Raw genomic sequence first — 6,000 nt, 5'->3', positions numbered from 1 at the left:
GCTAGAGTACAATGGTGCAATCTCAGCTCACCACAACTTCTGCCTCCCAAGTTCAAGTGATTCTCCTGCCTCAGCCTCCTGAGTATCTGGGATTACAGGCATGTGCCATCACACCTGGCTAATTTTGTGTTTTTAGTAGAGACGTGGTTTCTCCGTGTTGGTCAGGCTGGTCTCCAACTCCCGACTTCAGGTGATCCACCTGCCTCGGCCTCCCAAAGTGCTGGGATTACAGGCATGAGTCACTGCGCCCAGCTGAAAATTGTGTAAGTTTTTAAAAGATCATTTACTTTGATTGGAAGAAACACATAAAAGCATTTCAGAATTTTCTGTTTTTAAATAAAAATTCAAAAGTGAAAAAAAGAAAACTATAAAACATTGATGCAAGAGGTTGAAAAAGACACCAAAAAATGGAAAGCTATTCCATCTTCATGGATTGGAAGAACCAATATTGTTAAAATGTCCATACTACACAAAACAATCTACATATTCAATGCAATCCCTATCAAAATACCAAAGACATTCATCACAAAAAAGAAAAAATGATCTTAAAATGTATATAGAACAAAAGACCCAGAGTAGCCAAAACTATCCTGAGCAAAAAGAACAAACCTGGAGAAATAATACTGCCTGACTTCAAATTATGTTACAGAGCTATAGTAACGGAAACAGCATATTAGTGGCATAAAAACAGGCACATAGGCCAATGGAACAGAATAGAGAATCCAGAAATAAACCCACACATCCACAGTAAACTCATTTTTGACAAAGGTGCCAAGAACATATGTTGAGGAAAGGACAGTGCCTTCAATAAATGGTGCTGGGAAAACTTGATATCCATATGTAGAAGAACGAATCTAGACCCCTATTTCTCACCATATACAAAAATCAAATCAAACTGGATTAAATACTTAAATCTAAGACCTCAAACTATGAAACTTCTAAAAGAAAACAATGGGGAAACTCTACAGGGCATTGAACTGGGCAAAGATTTCTTGAGTTATACCCCATAAGCACAGGCAACCAAAGCAAAAATGGACAAATGAGATCACATCAAGTTAAAAATCTTGGCCAGGCATATTGGCTCATGCCTGTAATCCCAGCACTTTGGGAGGCTGAGGCAGGCAAATCACGAGGTCAGGAGATCCAGAACATCCTGGCTAACATGGTGAAACTCCATCTCTGCTAAAAATACAAAAAAAAAAAAAAATTAGCTGGGTGTGGTGGCCCATGCCTGTAGTCCTAGCTACTCAGGAGGCTGAGGCAGAAGAATCACTTGAACCCAGGAGGCAGAGGTTGCAGTGAGCCAAGATCACACCGCTGCACTCCAGCCTGGGTGACAGAGTGAGACTCCGTCTCAAAAAGAAAAAAAAAAAAATATTTTGCACAGCAAATGAAACAATTAACAAAGAAGAGACAACCCACAGAATGGGAGAATATTTGCAGACTACCCATTTGACAAGAAACTAACAGCCAGAATATAGGTTACTATAGCGCTGTAGCATAATTGCAAGTCAGTTAATATCATTCCTCCAGTTTTGAACAACTTAATAGGGAAAAATGTAATGATCCAACTAAGAATGGGCAAAAGATCTGAATAGACATTTCTCAAAAGAAGACATACAAATGGCACACAGGTATATGAAAAAGTGCTCAACATCATTAATCATCAGAGAAATGCACATCAAAACTGCAATGAGCTAGCATCTCACTCCAGTTAAAATGGCTTTTATCCAAAGGACAGAGAATAATAAATCCTGGTGAAAATGTGGAGAAAAGGGAACCCTTGTACACTGTCAATGGTAATGTAAATTGGTACAACCACTATGTAGAACAGTTTGGAGGTTCCTCAAAAAAACTAAAAATGGAGCTACAATGAGATCAAGCAATCCCACTGTCAGCTACATACCCTAAAGAAAGGAAATCAGGATATCAAAGAGATATCTGTAATCCCATCTTTATTGCAGCAGTATTCACAATAGCCAAGATTTGGAAGCAACCTAAGTGTCCATCAACAGACAAATGAATTAAGAAAATGCAGCACATATACACAGTGGGATACTATTCAGCCATAAAAAAGAATGAGATCCTGTCATTTGCAACAACATGGGTGGAACTGGAGGTCATTATGTTAAGTAAAATAAGCCAGGCACAAGAAGACAAACTTCACATGTTCTCACTCATTTGTGGGAACTAAAAATTAAAACAATTGTACTCGTGGAGATAAAAAATAGAATGGGCCGGGTGCAGTGGCTCCTACCTGTAATCCCAGCACTTTGGGAGGCCAAGGCAGGCGGATCACGAGGTCAGGAGATCGAGACCATCCTGGCTAACACGGTGACACCCCATCGCTACTAAAATACAAAAATTAGCTGGGCGTGGTGGCGGGCACCTGTAGTCCCAGCTACTCGGGAGGCTGAGGCAGGAGAATGGCGTGAACCTGGGAGGTGGAGCTTGCAGTGAGCTGAGATCATGCCACTGCACTCCAGCCTGGGTGACAGAGTGAGACTCCATCTCAGGAAAAAAAAAAAAAAAATAGAATAATGGTTACCAGAGGCTAGGAAGGATAGTGGGGTGGGGAGAGAAAGTAGGGATGGTCAATAGGTACAAAAATACAGTTTGACAGAATGAATAAGATCCAGTATTTGATAGCACAACAAAGTGACCACAGTTGACAATAATTTATTTAAATTATTTAATTTCATTTAAAAATAATGAAAAGAGTATAATTGGAATGTTCATAACACAAAGAAATAATAAATGCTTAAGGTGATGGATACCCCATTTACACTAATGTGATTGTTATACATTGTATACCTGTATTAAAATATCTCATATACCCCATAAATATATACAGCTACTATGTACCCATAAAAATTAAAAATAATTGTTTAAAAAGGATGTTGTTCGAAAGATGCTGGACACCCTTAAAAGAAATAATGAATGCCTACCGCAGACTCCATGTTTTAATAAACAAGTCTATTCTATACTTTTTAATTTTGCATTTCAGATATTGTCTAGGCACTCTTCACTGTTGAAGATACATCATAACTTCCCTGAATACCCCCACAGACTTTTCTCTCATCCACTTATATATAGCTATATCACATGTATTAGTCCATTCTCATGCTGCTAATAAATACATACCTGAGACTGAGTAATTTATAAAGAAAATAAGTTTAATGGACTCACAGTTCCACATGGTTACATTGGGTAAGTACACTCATTCCAAACAGGAGAAATTGGCCTAAATGAAGGGGCTAAAGGCCACATGCGAGTCTGAAATCTAGCAGGGCAGTCAAATTTTAAAGCTTCAAAATGATTTCCTTTGACTCCATATCTCATATCCAGGTCATGCTGATTCAAGAGGTGGACTCTCATGGCCTTGGGCAACTCCACTTCTGTGGCTTTGCAGAGTACACTCCCCTGCTTCTGGCTGTCTTCACAGGCTGGCATTGAGTGTCTCTGGCTTTTCCAGGCACATGATGCAAGCTGTTGATGGATCTACCATTCTAGTGCCTGGAGGACAGTGAGCCCCTTCTCACACCTCTAGTAGGCAGTGCCCCAGTGGGGACTCTGTGTGGGGGCTCCAACCCCACATTTCCCTTCTGCGCTGCCCTAGCAGAGGTTCTCCAGGAGGCCCCATCCCTGCAGCAAACTTCTGTGTGCCCATAGGCTCAATACCATGTGAAAGCCATCAAGGCTTGGGCTTGCACCCTCCGAAGTCATGGCCTAAGCTGTACCATCACAGCTAGTCACAGCTGGAGTGGATGGGATGGGGAGCTGGGCCCAGCCCACAAAATCATTTTTTCCTCCTAGGCCTCCCAGCTTGTGATGGGAAAGACTGCAGTGAAGACCTCTGATATGCCCTGCAGACATTTTCCCCGTTGTCTTGGGAATTAACATTTGGCTCCTCATTACTTATGCAAATTTCTGCAGCCAGCTTGAATTTCTCCTCAGAAAATTGGTTTTTCTTTTCTATGGCATAATCAGGCTGCAAATGTTCTGAACTTTTACGCTCTGTTTCCCTTTTAAACATAAGTTCCAATTCCAAACCATATCTTTGTGAATACATAAAACTGAATGCTTTTAACAGTACCCAAGTCAATTATTGAACACTTCACTGCTTAGAAATTTATTTGGCCAGGTGCCCTAAATCATCTCTCTCAAGTTAAAAGTTCCACAAATCTCTGTCTCATGCCTGTAATCCCAGCACCTTGGGAGGCTGAGATGGGCAGATCACGAGGTCAAGAGATCAAGACCATCCTGGCCAACATGGTGAAACCTTGACTCTACTAAGAATACAAAAATTAGCTGGGCATGGTGGTGCATGCTTGTAGTCCCAGCTACTTGGGAGGCTGAGGCAGGAGAATTGCTTGAATCCAGGAGGCAGAGTTTGCAGTGAGCTGAGATAGTGCCACTGCACTCCTGCCTGGCACAGAGTGAGACTCAGTCTCGGAAAAAAAAAAAGTTCCACAAATCTCTAGGGTGGGGGAAAAATGCTGCCAGTCTCTTTGCTAAACATGGCAAAAATCACCTTTGCTCCAGTTTCCAACAAGTTCCTCATCTCCACCTGAGACCACCTCAGCCTGGACTTTATTGCCCATATCACTATCAGCATTTTGGTCAAAGCCATTCAACAAGTCTCTAGGAAGTTCCAAACTTTCCCACATCTTCCTGTCTTCTTCTGTGCCCTCTAAACTGTTCCAATCTCTGCTTGTTACCCAGTTCCAAAGTCACCTTTACATTTCCGGGTATCTTTACAGCAGCACTCCGGACTCCTGGTACCAATTTACTGCATTAGTCTATTATCATGCTGTTAATAAAGACAAACCTGAGACTAGGTAATTTATAATGGAAAGAGGTTTAATTGACTCACAATTCCACATGGCTGAGGAGGCCTCATAATCATGGAAGAAGGCAAAGGAGGAACAAAGTCACATCTTACATGGCAGCAGGCAAAGAGCATGTGTAGGGGAACTCCTCTTTATAAAACTATCAGACCTTGTGAGACTTATTCACTATCACAAGAACAGCATGGGAAAGACCTGCCCTCATGATTCAATTACCACCTACTGGGTCCCTTCCATGACACATGGGAATTATGGGAGCTACAATTCAAGATGAGATTTGAGTGGGGACACAGCCAAACCACCTCACCATATTTTCAGATAGATTAGTATTTGGGCTTACATTATTTTGTCTATGCAAAAATTATTTATCTGAGCCAAGTACTTTGTTAATTATATTCCTTTCTTGTATAATGTTATATTTTCCCTGGAATTAATAACGATCTTATTTTTTCCCATTTGATAGTTTTAATTCATGCATTCTAAATTTTATTACAGAATTGTAATCTCCACTGAAAACATCAAACATATTGAAGATTATGTCCATTTTATACATATTACTTCTTCCTTTCCTCCTGGAGGTTCTGTCCTCCTCTTCAATCTGGGCCAGTTACATTCAAGGATGCAACACAGCTGTTGCCTTGGGAATCTTCTTTTGCCGTCATCCAAGGACTTCCCTTTGACTCTCTTCAGTGAGGTTCCTGTTCCTTGGATTCCATATCTTGCCCTTTCTTAGTTTACTCTTTACTTAATGAACACATCCTCCTTTAGCTTTCTGAGAAATGATGCATAGAATGTAAATTTGATGAGATCTTGCTTGCCTGAAACTGTCCTTATTCTAACTTCACACTTTATTAGTTGTTAGGGTACAGATTAGAGGTTGGAAACAATCTTCTCTGAGAACTTTGAAGACATTGCTCCATTGTTCTACAGTTTAACTTGCTGTTAGAAGTCTGACAATATTCCGATTTTCAATCCTTTGTATGTGAGTTTTTAAAAAAATCATGATGCTTCTAGGGTCTGCATGTTCCCAGTGTTCCGAAATTTCATGATGATATATTCTGCATGAGTTTGCTTTAATGTGGGATGCTGAGTAGTTGGTGGGGTTCATTCAATCTGGAAATATGTCCTTTCATTCTGAAAAATATTAGAT

The sequence above is a fragment of the Rhinopithecus bieti genome, unplaced genomic scaffold (assembly GCF_001698545.2).
Source record: "Rhinopithecus bieti isolate Rb0 unplaced genomic scaffold, ASM169854v2 scaffold_71999, whole genome shotgun sequence".
In the NCBI taxonomy this organism is placed as follows: Eukaryota; Metazoa; Chordata; class Mammalia; order Primates; family Cercopithecidae; genus Rhinopithecus; species Rhinopithecus bieti.
This window is presented reverse-complemented; position numbering follows the sequence as displayed.